Source organism: Marmota monax, unplaced genomic scaffold, assembly GCF_021218885.2.
Source record: "Marmota monax isolate L192 unplaced genomic scaffold, Marmota_monax_Labrador192_F-V1.1 WCK01_AAM20220418_F8-fsc00017, whole genome shotgun sequence".
Taxonomy (NCBI): Eukaryota; Metazoa; Chordata; class Mammalia; order Rodentia; family Sciuridae; genus Marmota; species Marmota monax.
In genome coordinates, this window is record NW_026695241.1 from 22,926,456 (window position 1) to 22,945,989 (window position 19,534).

Genomic DNA, 19,534 nt, shown 5'->3' on the forward strand with positions numbered 1-19,534 from the left:
TTTTTTTAGACTATTATAAATGGGATGGTTTTCCTATTAGTTCTAGAAGTTTTCTGGTGGAATTTTTTAGATCCTTTAGGTATAGAATCATGTCATAGTGATAGTTTAAGTTCTTCTTTTCCTGTCTGTATCCCTTTAATTTCTTTCATTTGTCTAATTGCTCTGGCTAGAGTTTCAAGAACTATGTTAAATACAAGTGGTGAAAGAGGGCATCCCTGTCTTGTTTCAGTTTTTAGAGGGAATGCTTTCAATTTTTCTCCATTTAGAATGATGTTGGCCTGGGGATTGGCATCAACCAGCTCATCTTAAATTCACGACCACAAACATTTTAGATGAGTAGTTGACACTGTCCATCAAACCTATGATATTTTCCTACCAAGTTTCTTTCTGACTTTCTGAACTATCTCATCTTCTTCTTGCCCAACTTAACACATAGTCTCAGCTGACAGACTTGCTTCAAATTCACTGTGGAACTGGAAGCCAGCAGAAGGTAAGTCCCTGGTCTTCAGACACCCTCATCTGAGCCACCATGTTCTCTCTGTCTTGACTTCTCATATCGGGGAAAGTACTGCTGAGAAATTCTTCCATTTCTACTCTTAAGCATGGTTCTAGTACATTCCCACAGATACCTTACCACCACAGCAGCAGGACTCCAGTTGAACAGATTGTACAGCTAAAAGACCTCTAAGACATGAGCTCCCTAAGAAGTACCTAGAGAAACCTGAAGTCCAAAGAAGAGGCAAAAAGAAAAACAACAGCAGACTTCAAAGCCTCTGGTACCTACAACTTCCAGCTCCAAAAACATTAAACACAGCCCGACTCCTCACCAGGCTAAATAAAATCCCACATGAAAGGTCTGATTTACCTCAGTTTCTCTTTCTTAATAAATCATGGGTGACTATCAAGAAAAACTTACATGCATGTTAAAAGGCAAAGAAAACCACAACCTAAATAGACAAGTCTTCACCAGAATCAGACTCAGACATCACAGATGTTAGAATTACCCGTGTCATTAACTGAGAGAAAAATTCAGTATGATTTAAAATGTCAAGGGCTCTAATAGAAAATATAAATGGTAATGAAAGCAGAGAGATAGGAAATAGGAACTCTTCTTTGAAAACTACTCTAAAAAGGAAATGCTAAAAATAAAAAACACTGTAACAAATGAAGAATGTTTTCTGTGTTCTCATTGGCACACTCAAAATGGCCAAGAAAAAAAACAAGTGAGCTTGAAGGTCAACAAAAAATTCCTGAACTGAGAGAGAGACGGTGGGGGGGGGGGGGAGAAGAACCATGAAATAGTATCAAAAGGTGCAACATAAGTGTAATCAGAATTTTAGGTAAAGAAAGAGAAGTCGTAGAAGAAATATTCAAAGGAATAATGACTGAAAAAGTTACAAAGGAATGACATACAGCAAACCACAGATCTGGGAAGATTTAAAACACCAAGTAGGTTAAATACCCAATATATACAAACCACAGAAAACCAAAGACAAAGTGGAAGTCTTGAAAGAAGCCAGAGCCTTTACCTACAGAAGAACAAGGATATAAACTATAGAAGACTTCTCATCAGACCCCGTGCAAATTGAAATATTTCAAATGTCAAAAGAAAAAAAAAAACTCCCACTGAAAATGCTTCATCTAGTGAATTTATCCTTCTAATGTGGAGGGAAAATAGGACTTTCTCAGACAAGCAAAAACTGAGGAAATTCATCACCAGCAGGATTACCATGCAAGAAACGCTACAAGAAGTCCTTCAGTCGGGGGGAAATTATATAAGTCAGAAATCTGAATCTACACAAAGAAAGAGCAACATCAGAGAAGGAACAGAGGTGAAATCAAAATCTTTTATTTTTTTTATTCTTCACTGATTAAAAAAAATAGATTCTTTTGAACTATGTTCATGGAACAGAAGGAAAAAAAATTTAAAAACTAGCATACTAATGCCTAACAGAGTTCTGGAGTAGCCCTTGACATTCATGGAACACAAGGGTCAGTAAACCAGAGCCCCTGGGATGAATGTAGCCCTGCTGACTGTTTTTTCTAAGCTCTGGATGCAAGAAATGGTCTCTTGGTCTGAATGCAGGAAATTTTATTTTTTAGGAGGATTGAAAAAAGTTGAAAGAATGATAAGATTCTGTGACACATGAAAATTATATGAATTTGCATTTGTAATCATAAATCAAGTTTTGTAAATAAAGGCCCATTTCTCGGGGCTGAGGTTGTAGCTCAGTGGTAGAGCGCTCGCCTAGCATGCATGAGGCAGTGGGTTTGACCCTCAGCACCACATAAAAATAAAATAAAGATACTGTGTCCACCTAAAACTAAAAAGTAAATAGTTAAATTAAAAAAAAAATAAAGACCCATTTCTTTACTCGTTACCTATGATGAATTTTCCATTGCAATGACATAATTCAGGAAACTGTACAGCCCACAAAGCTCAAAATATTTACTATTTAGTCTTTCACATTAAAAAAAAAAATTTCTGTCTGGGGGGAAAAAGCCCAAAAACTTTATTTTTCAGAGGATGACACTAGGTTCTGGGGAGGTCAAGTGGAATTCTAATATCACCCTGTTGGTTAATAACAGAAACAGCATTAGAACTTGGGTCTTGAGACAGCTAATGCTTCTCCTCTTAAATTTTGTAAGTATGGGTTCTAAGATCAGAGTTTCTAATACTACTGACTACAGACACTGCAGAAGTAACATTTTATTTTTCTCATTTCATATGAAAGATAGTATGACTGCTAGAGAAGAAGTAGGAGTGACAGAGAAGCTTTGCCAATTTTTATACACAAAAAGGGGATGACTAAGAAATGAAGAGGATGACATGTTCCCAGGGGACCCAAGCTGAAAAGCACTCCTATTGGCTTTTTTTTTTTTTTTAAAGAATGTCAGCTTTATTTCTTGGGATCTCATTGTTTTCTTTCCTTTTTAAAAGAACAGGTAAAAATCAGTCTGATTAGCTCTTAAAACTAAGCATTTAAATGTAATACAGAGGACATCTCTTCTAGGACCCTATAATGCACACCCTTGGAGCAGCGCAAAACTTAACAAAAGAAAAATCTCTTCATAAAGCTCACCAGCCACAAGCAATACAAGTCAAAGAAATAACAACTGAATAGGTTCCTAGGGGGTTGTTTTACAGTTTTACTCATACCGTGTAGATGGAAGACAAAAATAGTACAATTAGAATGTACCACTTCCTACAATGGGGAGCTACCTTGTAATAGTCTATCCCTCAAGAACCATTTGAAAAACTGGAAAGAATATAGAAGTTCCCAGTGCAGTGGGATATGCGGGATCAAGATCCAAAAGAAAAGGGAAGCACAGAGGTGAGACTGACATTCCACGTAGCAATTGCTTCAAGGTATTTAGCCGAATTCAACATTGATTCATGAAAATATTCTCAGAGAATTTTGAGTGTTCAGGAACTTACTTAATCTGACAGAGGACATTTGCAAAACACCTACAGCAACCATAATACCTAAGAGTCAAATTGTAAAATTTTCCCATAGAGATCAGAAATAAAATGAGGATACCCACTCTCACTTCTATTATATTAAAGGTTTTGGGCAATTCAACAGGCAAGAAAAAGAAATCAAAGTCACACTAATTAGAAAGGGAAAAATGTAAATTGTTTTGCAAGTTAATTCAATTGTGGGCATAAAACACGAATAAAAATCTTCACAGAACTACTAGAATTAAGAACTGAATTTAGCAAAGTCACTGTATACAAGGTAAACATCTGAAACTCGGTTGTACTTCTATATGTCAGCAACAAATGCTCCAAATGCTCAGAAAATGATAGCTTTGTAAAGATATTTATAAATGCAAAAATAAATTTCAAACACTAGGAGTATATCATTTTAAAAGATGCCCAATACCTTTACAACATAGAGGGATATGAAAATACTAACAGAAAGGAAAGATCTAAATGAATGAAGCGATAAATCATATTAACAGACTGAAATGGCAAACAAGGTAATGGTGTTAATTTACTTTAAATTTGGGCTGGAGATTTAATGCAATCTCAATCAAAATCCTATCAAAAGACAATTATAGCTGGGCACAGTGGCACACACCTGTAATCCCAGAGGCTATGGCAGAGGATCATGAGTTCAAAGCCAGCCTCAGCAAAAGCAAAGCGCTAAGCATCTCAGTGAGATCCTGTCTCTAAACAAAATACAGAATAGGGGTGGGGATGTGGGTCGGTGGTCAAGTGCCCCTGAGTTCAATCCCTGGGACCCCAAAAAAAGACAATTATAAAATGTATACAGTAATGAAAATGACCAAGAATAAGCTATTCTTCAATAAGAACAGGGTGGGAAGACATACGCTACTGGATATCAAGACTCCTTATAATTAAGGCAGTGTGGTATCAGCACTAGGATAGATCAAGAGAAAATAGGAAGCACAAAGAGAGACCTATTTAAATGTGGTCACCTGATTGATAACAAAGGTGACATTTCAGAGCAGTAGAAAAAGGAGAGATTTTTAAATACGTGGCACTGGGTTAACTGGAAATTCAAAACCAAAATAAATATGCATGTCTTTCCCACATCTTAGACCAAAATCAAGCCCAGGTGGAATTTTTGACACTAAAAGGCAAAACAATAGATCATCTATAAATTAAAATAGAGTGGCTCTCTGACCTTATCTAATGAAGGCCAAGAAAATAATAAGCAATACAGGAAGAGACTGATAAATTGAGTTGTATTTATAGTAAGATCTCCTACTCATCAAAATAGAGTGAAAAGTGAACCATGGAGATAGGAAAAGGTATCTTAAATACAAATGATGAGTAAAAATATTTTTATTAGAAATATTATTTTTTAACAAAAGAAGAATCCTGGGATAGCATTTAATTCAGGGTTAGAGCACCTGCATAGCATGAACAGAGCCCTGGGTCCTATCCCTGACACTGCAAAAGAAAGAAAAAAGAAAACTACAACTCCACCGAATAGACAATTAATAGAAAACTAGGCAATCAACTTAACAGGCATTACAAAAGACAAATAAATGGAGGAGGGTGTCTACAATCAGCCAGTGGTGGTACATAGTGTAATCCCAGCCATCTTGCAGGCTAAGGCAGTAGGTTGGCAAACACAAGGCTAACCTCGGCAACTTAGTAAGACATTATTAAAAATGACCAAAAAAATATTTAAAAGGCACATCATTAGTCATCAGAGAAATGCAAATTAAAACCATGAGATACCACCAGATACACACCAGAATATCTAAGATTCAAAAGTTTGACAATCCCAGTCTTTGATATGGAGAAACAGAATACTCATCAATTGATGATAGGAGCATAAACTGGTACAACCACTTAGGAAAACTCTTTGTAAGGACCCACTAAATCTGAACATGAGCATGTTCTATGACCCAGCAGTTCACTCTCAGAGGTACATCAAACAGAAATGCATTACTAATATACCATAAAACTATATGCAAAAATGAATGTTGTAGCACTATTCATAATATGCCTAAACTAAAAATATCCCTTATAAATAACTATATTCAGAATATCACAAAGTAGAATGCTGGGCAGCAATAAAAATGAATAAATTACTGATTGATAACAAAGGTGACATTTCAGAGCAGTAGAAAAAGTAGAGATGAATGAATCTCTTAAACATTGTACACAAGAAGCCAGAAAAAAAAAAAGAGTACATAAATATCAATATTTCATATACTTCAAAAACAAGAAAGCTGATGTGTTAGAAATCAGATTAATGATTACCATTGGAGAAATAGGGTATATGTTTATGGGTAGGTTTGGTGGGGAGAAATGATAATATTCTATTTCATGATCTGGGAGAAATATCATGGATGTGTTTTTATTGTTTGAAAATTCATGAGGTGGTGATTTGTGTGCTCTTCTATAAATGTTATACTTTAATAGACTTGTCTGATTAAAATCAAAGAAGGTAAATAAATGCAGATCTAAATAAATGGAAGAAGGGTGCAATGTCTTTTTCTCAGGGTGGCACTTGCGCTATCCCATGGAGAGCAATGCAAAAAGTGGTATCAAAACAGGGTTGAGGTTAGAGAGGTGGTGAGGGAGCAGAGGTGGTGTCCATCACCACTGGCTACATCTTCAGTAGGTATAGACTCGACCCTCACTGAATGAGAGCAGAAGTGAAATGGAGAACAACGATTAAAGAAAGGCTTTGCAACGTCTCCCAAGAATTAACTTATACTAGTGCTCCCACAGTGGCTGAAATTCTCTGCATCTATTCTTACTTTTTTACTGCCCTGCAATAAAAATTTTAGAAGATTGAGGCAGTTTCCATTTCTGGTTGTCCATTCTATTTCACAGAAAATTTGCTGCTTCTAGAAAAGAAGGACAAGGTTGTGACCTGACCTGGCCAGAATGTGCTTGATCTTTGGACACACAGACTGGACCAACCTAGCCATGTGACTAATTAGGACCAAAGCCCTTCCCTGAGACTGAGACAAGGACACTGGAAGAAGGAAGATCCCTTCCCTAAGAAGTGAGCCATGGTATGAGTATAAGGACATTATTGACCATTTTCTATTTCTTTAGTGTCACAGAAGGAGGAAGTCAAGAAGACCAAGCATCAAGTAAGAGTGCCGGTGGGATCATTTAAACCCTGAATGCAGCCATACCTGAATTCTCAGGTATATGGCCAGATAAACCTATTTTTGAGATGTATAAATTTTCAGTTGGGGTATTATTGGGGTTTTGTTTGGTGGGAAGGTCCTGCATCCAAGAAAGCTCTGAATTGCCGTCATCACCACCCTTATCATACGTCTGTGGCATGCATATCCCTCCTTAGACTGGTCTTCAATTTGCATTTCTAGTCTTATCGATCACTTTTCATCTTCACATATCCAACAAAATGGCTAACCTCAACCACAGAGAACTTTCCCCAGCCAAGAACACCCAATAAGCAAAATTCAACTTAAACCAGTCTCTTTTCAAATACATTATTGAAGAGCCAACTGGTCATCCCTGTTAAGGGGTATTAGAAAATAAAGGAAACTGGGGATCAGAAACAGATTCCTTTGAAGTGGGAGAGGGGGCTTGTATGGCAGATGGCAGGCAGGGGAAGTGGCTTTTACAGAGAAGTTTTTGAAAGCTAAAGGAAGCCAAAAAAAATTACAAACCTGAAATTGACAGCATATGCTTTGGCATGATGCTAAATACCCTATGCATTGGGGTGAGATTTCTGAGGACTTCCCAACCAGTCATGCCAAGTAAGTTAAATCAAGCTCATCCAACAAGTCATCTATTTTACCCTTGAGCCACAGAGAGACCTAGGCATCAGCAGTCAACCCTTCCATGTCTGAAGGTCTGAAAGGCAGTGAACCTTGGCCAGAGCCTAACGTGGTGGCGGGGGGGGGGGGGCATGCATATGTACTGGGAATTGTGCCTTGGCTGTAAACAAAACCACCAGCAAGCAATTTCATGCATGGGAGTGGGATCCAGGAAACAAGAAGCCACGAGATTCACTGTGGCATATCCCACCAATCCAGGGGAGGAAGTGCCACTCATCATCTACCTTTGTTTTCTCATTCTTACTTTCAGGAAACAACAAGTACTTATTAGACACTTTTGCCTTCAACCAAGACTTCCCCTATCCCTGTTTTTACTCAAGTTTTAAGTTCCTCAGTGCAGACTTCTGCCAGAAAGGTTTTTAAGGCTCTGACCCTCTGCAGGGTGTACCAAGTATTCTCTGCACACTGCTTGTACGTTATCACTCCTATCCTTTTATTTGCACTGAAATGCCTCAAGTGCACTCCTGCCACCCCAGTCCCTGACCCCATCCCCGTAGGCCCCACACCTGACAGTCCTCCAAGGTCCAGATCATTCACTCAACACCTCTGGAGAAAGTTCTCAGTGGGAAGGAATCTTCCTCATTCCATTTACATGTGCCTTCCTTACCAGGCTGTTTCCCTTTTATCTCCCACAAAACTGCAAGCTTCCAGAACACAAGAGCCCTATCTGATTAACCATCATCTAGAAAAGGGTCTTTGGTTGTGAGACTTTATGATCTGATGTGGACAAGCAGGACAAGGAGCAGAGAAAAACAGCACAGATCATAGGCTAACTGTGACCTGGGATGGGGAACTTCCCCACGCCCGTGAAGAGCCGACCATGCATTCCAGAGACTGTCTTCAGATATACTCTTTCAGTAGTGCCCCCAGAGCAACCAAATTTCTCAGCACTATTCTATTCTGCATCTGGGAAGAATGCAGATCAATACTGCTAATCTACTTTTTTCTCATGTCACGTACCCCTGGCTATGGGCAAACGCCAGCAGGTAAGTCCCTACACTACCTGTTGTACTGAAAATTAAAGTACCTTCCCCTTAAAAAAAAAATAAAATATAATCAATACACTTATTCTTTGTGAAGGCGTCCTTTCTATTTTGACCAGCTGCTGAATCAGTCTTTGTATTAGGATGTATGGTCAGCAGAATGAGGGCGTCTTCCTGCTTGGTTTGGAATCTGAATGTGGTAGCACTTACGTAGCGGTTTAGGAGAGAAATACATTGGATTTTTTTTTTTTTAATTGTGGCCTATTTTTCTAGAGAGGTCACACAGATAAAATGCAGTCAGCTCAAGTGTTTCTCTTGGATTGGTCAGTGCAGATCAACATTATGTTTTTCTAATTAGAATTAATTAATGATTAAAAATGGATTTAGATATGACAATAACAAGCCTTTCTGAGCAGCCCTGTTTCTGTCATAATTTTATCACTGTCTCCAATACGAGGCCACATACTCAGTCCTCACCCATCCCTAATGCCCTCCCAGACCTGGGGTCCAGCCGCAGTTGCCATTCATCATCACACATGGGTAATTGTTAGGAAAAAAGGAAGTGTTATTGGACACCCATGTCTCTTTAGAACAGGTGTCAGAGGGCCCATGTTTCAAGAAAAAAAAAATGGGTATAAATGTTTTTCTTTCTGAGAATAAAACTTTCTACATATTTAACACAAAGGATGTTAAAAGAAAATTACAACATAAGTTACTCTTGTGACAGAAACTACACTTGTTTCTCCCATTTGCTTCACCTAACTGGTCCTATTAAGGACTTGAGATTGTAATTCATCTCCTAATGCTTTTTTCTTCCTTCCTTGACTCCACAAATCATTCTCAATTACTTAAAACCAGAATCTGCAACAGATGCTGAAGTTATAGGAGGGAATAAAACAGAATACCTGCTCTGCTGGAATGTGCATACTAGGAAGGAGACAGACGATATGTAAATGAAGATGATAATACAAAGTCCTGGTGGTGAAGTTCTGCAGAGAAAGAGCTGGGAGAGACAGAGCAATGAACAGGGGCAGGAGGTTAGAGTCATCTGGGATGACTTTGAACGTTGCATTTGGGGTTTTTTGTTTGTTTGTCTGTTTGGTTGTTATTGTTGTTAATGCTGGAAATTGATCCCAGGGTCAGTCCTCTGTATTCTAGGCAAGTGCTACCACGAAGCTACATCCCCAGCCCATTAAGTCAATTCTTACTCTGGAAGTAAACAATTGGCTTAATAACCAATTATTATTAACACTTCTCACCTAAAAAAATAATGATGATCTTGGCATTCTCTCTCTCTCTCTCTCTCTCTCTCTCTTTCTCTCTCTCTCCCTCCCCCTCCCCCCCCCCCCCCCCCCCCCCCCCCCCCCCCTCTCTCTTCCTATTTCCTAAAGCTTTTCTCTTCCAGATCTGACATATTCTCTCTCTGAATGGAAAGGTACCCTCCTGGCCTTATCGTTTATTTGCTCCATGCATTTTTTCCCAATCACTTACCAGCCTTTCTTGTTGATTTTATATTCATTTCTATCATCTCTCCAAGACGATGGAAGCTGTCTCTCTTTATTCCCTACCTTGTGATATTTCAGAGAGACACAGGACTTTGGGATCAGATAAGATCCAAGTTTAAATGCTGGTTTCTTCATTTGGTAACTATCTAACCTGCAGCAAATGGCCAAACCTCTTTCTCACATTCAGTTTTCTCACCTGTAAAATGGGGAAAATGCTCCCTAACTCCTGTGAAAGGCTTTGATCTACAAAAGCTGTACAGAAGCCGGTTGTTGTTTTGTAAGATCGGTCCACCACTATATGACAGATCCACTGCTTTGTAGGCTGTGCAGCTTTTGCATAAGTAACTAATTTTTAATCAAGCATTTAGTATGTGTGTAGCCTTGTACTGGAGATGGTGATCAAATTAGGACCAAAAAAAAAAAAAAGCAGACAAATAGACCACAGCCCAGTGAGGGAGGCACAATTTGTGAATAATTACAAACGAGAATGAGGATCTCACTATATCATGGACCCGGATCTAGCCAGGTAAAATCAAGCAAGAAATGACTTTTAACCATTCATACTCTGCATCCATGACCAAGCCCTTTGCTGCATGCTTAACCCATACTGGTCTTATTCCACACCAACACTAACCCCTCCTTCCTCCCATTTCTTCCCCCACCTCCACTCTGAACATCAATAACTCAGTCAACATTTACCAAACTCCTACTACCCGCCAAGCATCATAAGAAATGCCAAGGATATAGAGAAAAGGAAAAAAAGAACATGGACTTGCTCCAGGTGTGGTCATAATCTGGCTCAAGAAGTATCAAGGTAGCAGAGTCTCCTTGTTGTCTCTTCTCTTCCTTCTGATTAATGACCCTCAGGCTTATGTAGCATCTTTGCCTATTGCAAAGGAGACCTGCCCTATTTGGCCCTCTCCTTTTAAATGTCTAGGCCACTTGCTTCCTACAAGCCTCCTCAAAACCCAGTTTTAAAACCGTGGAGCAGGATTCTCTCAGAGGGACTTGGAGTTCTTCAAATGCTAGACTGACAGCAAGTCCTCACAGTCACACCTACTCAAGAGGCAGAGTTTTTAATCTTACTTTACAGATGAGAAAGTTGATGTCAGAAACATGATGAATAGGATTTTTAGATGCCTGTGGTGCTTCTTTAAGAGCAAATGATAGTGGTACTGTCTGAGCTCTGGGCTACAGGGTCAGAGGTGTCCCAGGTATTTCCAAAGGAGGCCTCCACTAGCTGACATCCTCATAGAACACCTCATCTCAGCAGAGTCTGTATAATGAGCACTTCCACTTGGGCAAGAAAACAGTCTTTGCAGGAGGGAGATACTAGTAAGTAACAAAACTCAACTATGGACAAACGTGAAAGTGGCTTTTCCTTTGAAGGTTTTACCAAAGTATTTATAGAAGCCAAGACAGTCCCTATAACTCATTTTAATAGCAATGGTTAAAGGAGCATCTAATTTGTCCATAGTCAAGTATTTGCATTTTTTAAATTTCCATGCATACAAGTGAATATTTTCCCTACCCTATGAATCTAAGAAATAAATACAAACCCCCCCCCAAAAAGAAATAAGTACAAAAAAAGATTAATTTTTTTATTCAAAATGTATCCCCACAAGATGATCAAAAATTCTGAGGCATTTTGGCCAGCTGAGATCTCCTAGCTATCAAATGCTTGCTCAATGTCAGTAGAGGGACATGGTAAAGAAAGCCCCCTACCCCCATTTCTGATCTGGAAGGCCTGGTTCTGATTTCTCATGCTGCCACTTACTAGCCTGGTGTATTTACGAAGGTTAATTTGTTTCTCTGTGTCTTAGTTTACTCAATCTTACAGAATGGCCATGGAGCTCTAATAACTATTGTTTTGCCTTTTTTTGGGTGGGATGACAGCAGGGGTATCATTGCTTGCTTTACTGACTGTTTCAGTAGTTAGGGTCATTATCAGGGTACTTCCCCTGCTACAGCCACCCTTTGGTAAGCGAATCTGTGGGGAATGAGTTCTAGGATCCCCAAGATATCAAAATCCTGGATGCTCACATCCCTTATACAAAATGGTATACTTGCATCTAACCAACACGCATTCTTTCCTACACTCCAAATCATCTCTATGATAGTGGTACTGATACAAATGTTATATACATAGTAGTTATATTATATTGTTTAGGGAATAATGATAAAAGAAAAAGGTGGTACATGTTTAATACAAATTCAATTTTTTTCTGAATATTTTTGATTTGCAGTTGGTTGAATGGACAGATGCAAAACCCATGTATGGAAGGCCAACTCTATGTGGCAAAAAATGAATTGCCTCTCATAGGTCTCAGAGAGGCAACTGAGAAGCATTTGGTGTGCTTTGTGGTTTGTGACAACTCAAGCAGGTACTCCTAGTTATTTAACCTAACTCAATAGGTTTAATGTCCATTTTAACTGTCTACTTGTAAGCATTTTTGCTCTCCATGTAGTTTAAAGAACTGGGTTTCATGACTGATAATTACTCTTGTTATACAGACATTATGGTCCCAAATTCTGGATGATTATTCTCTTGACTAGTTCAAAAAGTTTTCCCCATGGGGGGAAAAAAATTGATACTGATTCAATAAATGTTTCCTGAATACCTATTGGCAGGTGCATTGCTGGGCATGTGATAGATGGATGCAAAAATAAAAAATAAAAAAACAAGTGAAACAGGATTTTTAGCTCCAAGGAATTTCTTCTCTAGTTCTATGTGGTACCCAGGTCAGCAGGATCAGCATCATCTGCAGACTGGTTAGAAATGTAAACTCTTGGGCCCCACTCCAGGTCAATTGTCTGTCTGAATAAGCCCTCTGCAAAGATCACCCTCATCAAATGTCAAAGCAACACATCTATCATGAGCTTATGGAGCCAAATCATGAAGTATCTTTGTCCTTTTGAGGAAACAGGGGTCTCAGGGCCACATGAGAAACTGATGACAAAATTGCAATCAAAACTCAGGTCTCCCACCCAAATGGCAACTGCTCTTTCTACTTCTTTTCTGATGCTTCACTGTGTAAATCTGATGGGGAGCCCCATGTATGAACTAGCCCCAAAAAGGCAAACACTGATTTTCAAAGAGTAGAGAAAGAGAATTAGTACTCTTTGAAATAGGGCCACTAATAAAAATTAAAAGGTGATCTATCAAAATCATCCAGTAAACTAGAAGTAATTTCCCAAACCTTTAATATATATCCAAGTTCTATTTATAAGATTTGAAGATTCTGTAGGGGAAGGGTAGAAATACAATGAAGATGTGACTAATATCTAAAAGAATGTACAATTCAAAGAAATGTTAGTGATGGTTCATCATCTGTGGGAATTACAGATAATCTTTCTCTTTTTTTTTTCCTTTGTATTTTCCTGAATTTTTCCCAATACCAAGATACTACTTTTATATTCAGGAAAATAAAAAGAAGGAAAAATGCTTTTGGAAATGTTATAGCCATATCACTCAATATGCAGATTTATTTTGTATTTCTGTTTCTTTCCATACAGCAGGATAATGTGTATGTAGTAATTATTTATATCATGCCATACGTTACAGTGAAGATGAAATTCAGTAAATAGATTCCTTCCAGCTAGCCCTCAAAATAAAGAGGTTAAATGCATTTCTAGGTTCAAAGCACTAAGAATTAAGACAAACTAACTGAAGCTAAAGGAAAAAAAAATAATCCCAGTACTGAGATCTCAGAGCACATCCCTTTTCAAAAGCGTTTATGTGACACATGGCTCCTTATTCATATCTCTCTGATGCTTAACCCCTGGCACAAAATGAAATGTTCAACAATTCCTGGCAAAGTCTTCAGAGTTCAGGGGATAAAATGCATGGGAGAAGATCGGAGAGATAAGAAACAAAATGATCCTACTTTCACATAAAATTCAGTCCCTGGGGGACAATAAGACATTCAAAATTTCTGGCAAATTCCAACATCCAAAATATCTTTTATGTTTTTCCATTTCAAGAAATGTTTGCTCACTTAAAATATATTTAGTTGGCTATTTCATCCACAAATCACAGATAAATAAGTTGGACTCAGCTGAAGAAACATTTCTTTCACAAAAGCATTTTCATTTTTGGAATTTTTCACTGGATAAGATAAATTGATTGCCTCAAAAAAAAAGACTAACATTGTTTTACTGAAACTCTCAGCAGTACAAATACAGTGAATGTTAATTGAAATTTCTAAAAGGAAACAGGAAGTAAAGTTAAGAGCCAATGGAATGAATATAGGAAAGGAAACACCAGTAGCCATCTCCTTCATCAAAATACCCTGCAATTGTTGACATTTCTAGAATTTGCAGACTCTTTCAGGAAAGGACGAGTTATTGAGGGTAAACTCTCTCCAGATAGTTTATAGTCCATGAGGTCACCATATTTACACAACAATTAACCTTAAGAATAACAGAGAACTCAAAAAGAATGTGTGTTCCTGGTTTTGCTGGTTCAGCAAACAAGCTTTGGTTTACAAAGGTGTCTCTCTAAAAATAAATCTCTGAATTCCCTCAATCCTCTACTTTCTTTTGCAGGGTAGTCCTTCGCATTGCAAAAATTTAAAAATGAAGAATGAGAATAAAGACTGTACAACTTGGAAGGTTTCCCACCAACAGCCCAGTTCCCATTCCATATGAAAATTATTCTAGAAAAGTCATCTTGTCAACATACGGAGCTAAACCTTAACTATTTCATTTCAGTCTAACAATTTTTGACAGATCATGCACAAACTTGTAGCCCATTCTCTAATGCCATTCTGATACAAGCTCATTCATCTATTTCTCATTCTCTCTGGAGAGAGAAGGTCCACTGTTGGGTTTTACCTCATCCTGATGATTTTTACAGTTTTACTTTGGAGCTGCTAAAAGGTATTGATCAGAACTTACCTGAAGATCCTATTCCTAAGCATTGATAAACGCTGAGGGAACAATTCCAAGCCAACACCAAGATTCAAAATATCTTCAATTTGTAGTATAGAAATGCCACTCGTCTCAATGAAAGAAAATAATGTTCCTGCTCCATCAAATTAAAACCCAAAATACAGCAGCTTTCATTCTGAACAAAATTCAGTTTTCTGGGTCACTTTCCCCATCTCACTGGGCCACTTTTTATGCAGCCTAACAATGACTGTAAACCGGGTCTCTACACATAATCAATTTACTTGACATCCTCTCAGAGAGAATACCTACCTTTTCCTTTCCTAAGGCAGGTCCCAAATAACAGAACTCACCACCCGCCCCTGCCTTCCACACCTCACCACCGAGACTCGCCGCCTTCTCTTCCAAATCACAAAGGGGCGAGCTTAGTCAGAGAAAAAGTTAATGAAGGTCCGCTTTTGAGGCAAATTGCCCTGCCTGGGATGACAAAATCGAACGACTTGGAAGAACCTATAAGCACCTTCGCTCTGCACCCTCGTCCTGGTCGGTGAGCGCTTCACACCCAGAAACCCAGGAACATGATTTATATGCAGACCTGCACCCATCCCACACAAGTCCGCTCGCCAGCTTGTCTAACCACTTATGTAAGCTCGTCTTCCACAGTCCCAAACTGCAGACACACACCGGCACCTGTCACGCATCTGAAATGGACAAGCACCCACACCCAGGAGATGAAATCAACACATATGAATGGGTGTGTGTGTGTGTGTGTGGAGGGGTGCTGTTTCAAACCATCTTTTCCCCCATTTGTTTCCAGTCACAACTACAATTACCTTAGCAACCAAAGAATTGCCTTGACTCTCTTCGCTTCTCAATTTCTCTTAAAGCCAAGCTTGCGCCAGGGTCATGATAAAGCTAGAGAAGCCCAGGGAACCGGGAACCCGCAACCTCCTGGGGGCGGAGGGGAAGTCTAGTCCGTCTGCGCGCTGCCCTCCAATGTCTCGCCTCCTCTTTTCGACTTTCCGTGGTGGCGAGTGCAGGGGCTCAGCGAGCGGACAGCGAAGCCCCGGGCCCGCGAGGAGGCGCGGCGGGTCGCATGGTGCCAGGGCGCGGGGCGCTCGGGGTGTCTCCAGCGCGCTCCGGGCGGGCCTGGCTCTCCGCGCTCTCCCGCACTCGCGCTTCGCCTGCCTCTGCCCGCCCGGGGCCGGCGGGCTGCGCGGAGGTGGGTCCGCCCCCTCGGCGCCCGCCGGCTCCCGCAGCTGTGGGAACCCGGCGCCCGGGCGGAGCTCTGGCCGCGGAGCAGGGCCGAGCGCGAGGAGCTGCCCCAACTCGCGAAGCCGCTCCGCTCTGCCGCCGGCGAGCTGCTGCAGCGGCGCCCGCTGTCGGGTGCCGAGCGGAGCTGCAGCCCCGCGCCCTGCGCACCTGGGCGCCGGCACCTGGGTTCCGGTCCGCACCGTGCACGGAAGGGCGGGCGGCTGGGGCGGGGCCGAGGCACCTGAGCGCGTCCCAAGGGCGCCGCCGCTCGGCTCACCTGTTTCCAGAGCCGCGGAAGGTGCGGACCGGAGTTCACCAGAGGAAAAGCAAATCTGGAGATTCCTGGCACTAAGAAAACTGAGAGACTGATTCAACCAGGCGAAGATCCCTTTCGTCAGTTTTAGCTGTCCTGGTAGGGAAAGTTTAGTGGCGTCAAGGTGATCTTAGGGATTTCTGGCCGGGGTGTTGTGCCGGGGTAGCATTTGAATCCCTCACTGACGTGTAGCTGGCGCCCTCTAAATTAAAATGGGCCACAGTGATCATCACTGATATTGTTACTAACCTCGTCATTTTTATTTATTCAACATTTACACCACACGCTGTCTTTGGAGTGTTTTTGTGTTTGTCCTTATCTTAAAATACTGCAAAAGGGCTTCTGAGAATGCATATACAGCTATTTTGGGAAATAAGACAAAAAGTTGAAGACAAAGTGAGGAAGGATAACTTGAGTTGACCATTTTCTTCAATGTGGGAGTTTTGGAATATGATGTTTGAAGATGTAGGAAGCTGTGGATGGAGGTGCGACAAGATTATTGGTACCAAATGGTAACCGGGGGATCTGGGTGCAACATCAATGTTATCAGTATCAAGAATTTTTTTAAGTTGTATTATGTGTGGGGTGGGGAGACCTAACTGCCTTTAAGAATGGGTGAACTGGATTTTCTTCATTCATAAGTTTGCAGAGGTTGAAAGTTTCCTTTTCACCATGCATCTTTGGTCACTGCTTCTTATGCATAAATATGAGTCATGAGAAAACATCAGACAAATGCAAATAGAGAGAAAGTCAGGTAAGTGGCCTGTCCTCTTTTAAAAATGTCAAGACCAGGAAAGTAAAGGTTGTTCTGTGAGTAACGCAACAAGGCAACTAAATGCAGCTGGTGATCTTGAATGGGATCCAAGACCTGTTGATGACATTAATGGCATACTCAGCGCAGTTTCAATAGAGTCTCTAAGTAAGAAGGATTAAATTAGACCCATGTTACTTTTCTGATGTAGAGATCGTTCTCTAGTCATTCAGGAGAGTGTCCTTGCTTTCAGGAAGCACACTCTAAAGTATGAAGGGGTCAAAGAGTGCCATCATTTGGATCTGGAATGTGTCCATAGGCCCTTGTATTGGAAATTTGTTCTCCATTCCCTGGCACTATTGGGAGGTGTGGGCCCTTGAGAAGATGGGACCTAGTGGAAAGAAATTAGGTCACTGGGGCATTCCCTTGAATGCCAGACCTGGCCCCTTTCTGTGTTCCTGATGATGAAGTAAATACTCCTCCTCTGTCCTGGGGTTCCTGCCATGATGTACAGGCCCAAAGCAATAGGCGAACCAACTATGGACTGAGACCATGAACCAAAATCATTCTTTCCTTCCCTTTAAGTTGTTTATCTCCAGTATTTTGTCACAGTAAGGGAAAACTGACAAACACAAGGACACCACCTTTTCAGCTTACTCTCTGTGAGCTCAGGAATGTTGACACTTAAATGGAGACATAAAGGAGCTCTTTGAGCTACTTTTGCAAGATTTTTGTAATCTAACATTATTTCAAAATAAAAGGTTAATAAAGATACATTATGGTAGAATTGTTCTCCTTACTAAAATAAAAGAAAATAGAAAAACTCATCTTCACTTTTCAAAAGTGTTCACTATGGGTTTCCTTTAACAATCAACTCACTGTTAGCTGTACTGAAAATATGATTTGATCTGAAAGTAGTAATTTGCGAATATATACAATAATTCAATTCAATTCAACTTTTCATCCATCCACCCAGCAATTATTAATGGCAAGCCACTTGCAAAAGAATCTTTTCTGAAATTCATCTGAAGTATAAAATGAAATACATTTTTAAGTAAGTCCTGAATCTTTTGCCTGCTTCATTATCAGACAAGGAGCTATAAGAAAGTGTGTGATAGAATTGATTGTGGTGGACCTCTTAGACTGGGTGACAAATTGAACAAAAAAACGAAAATGAGTGGTAGTGTAGTTTTAATAACTGCATTGACAGGCGAAGGAGAAAAAGATTGCTAGTGTCAGTGCCTTTGATGCATATACATGGCAGTTTATTGGGGGAAGATAATGAGCTTGGGTACCAGGTGGCCCATTTCCCAGGACTGTGCACTTGTGACATTTACAGCTGATGCTCCTTTTTCCTCAAACCTCCATATTTTCTCTTCCTCCCATGTTACTGCAGTCTTTTTCTGATAGCTAAGTACTGTGTTCTTTGCATGTTGGCGATAAAAGAAGAGCAGATTCTGGATCCGTTTTGTATCATCTTAGATTGTGAAAGAAAATAAATATCCTGATAGGTACTTTAGATAAGTGTCTTCTCAAAGGGGGATTCAAAGGCCAGCATCAGTGTTCCTGGGGAACTAAACTAAAATTGGCAATAATGGTGCTCCAACCTAGAATTATGAAGTCCAAATTTCTAGTGATGAGACCTGGAAATCCACTTTTGAACCAGATTTGTGAACCACAGCTTGTGGGGTGCTAGCCCAGCATTCCTATTACCACTAATTGCATAATCTCCTTTTCAGGCAGGCTGATTACAGTTGAAGTGGATTTCTTCCCTTTCCAGCATTAGCACCTGATCTGCAGTTTTGAAAACCAAGTGACTGGGGAATGGATGTGTTTATATCATGATGCTGGGAAGATTATGTTTTGAGACTCTAAAGTCACATCAGAGTAGAATGCATATTCACAATGTTAATAATCAGGAAATGTATATGTAATAGTGTGAATGCTATGGGAGAGAGTCGACATTAACAATAACAAAGCTTTTTAAAACCTACATCAGGCCCAAAATAAGCATAGAATGCTGTTCACACCAAAGGTTTGAACCAAGCCTCTTCACCTAGGCACCTCCCTAGACACTGTTTCAATAACTGCCCTCGTACAGTCAGAATTGTCACAAAATAGGCAACTGTTTGTGAGATGTGACTTGGAGGGTTAATCAGAACCCCTTAAATCAAAAATATCTGTTCCTCATTCCCACTTTTGTCTTCCTCCTGCTAGGTACTGGGTTTCCCACAATCAATCACAGTTGGTTCCAGGTGTGTTTTGTTGGAACCATGGTAATTAGGCAGAGAATGTACTTCAACAAGAAGGCTCCTTTACTGAGTCAAAATATGCCAGTTACGGGTAAAACACTTGCCTGGCATGTGTGAGACACAGAGTTCAATTCTCAGTACTGCATATAAATAAATAAAGATCCATTGACAAGTAAAAATATGTACATTAAAAAAATGTCAGTTACAAACTTTAATCAAAAGTCTCAGTTACATAAGACCACAGGTAGCCCCCAAAACTAAGGACACTAAAATTGGAT

The 19,534-nt window shown here is 40.1% G+C and overlaps 1 protein-coding gene across 8 annotated transcripts in view; it reads right to left on the minus strand.

Moving 5' to 3' along the window:
• The window catches only part of Rgs6 (regulator of G protein signaling 6), a 608,576-nt gene extending 592,207 nt beyond the window's left edge, over window positions 1-16,369 (minus strand). Inside the window, exon 1 of one of the 8 annotated variants that reach the window (XM_046440972.2) lies at window positions 16,218-16,369. The gene's annotated coding sequence lies outside the window, so the exon portion shown is untranslated. Of the gene's footprint in view, window positions 1-14,695; window positions 14,918-14,998; window positions 15,166-15,206; window positions 15,337-15,519; window positions 16,007-16,217 lie in introns of those variants that run through there. The other 7 variants (XM_046440971.2, XM_046440977.2, XM_046440973.2 and 4 more) reach the window with 7 other exon arrangements.
• Between the last annotated feature and the right edge of the window lie 3,165 nt (window positions 16,370-19,534).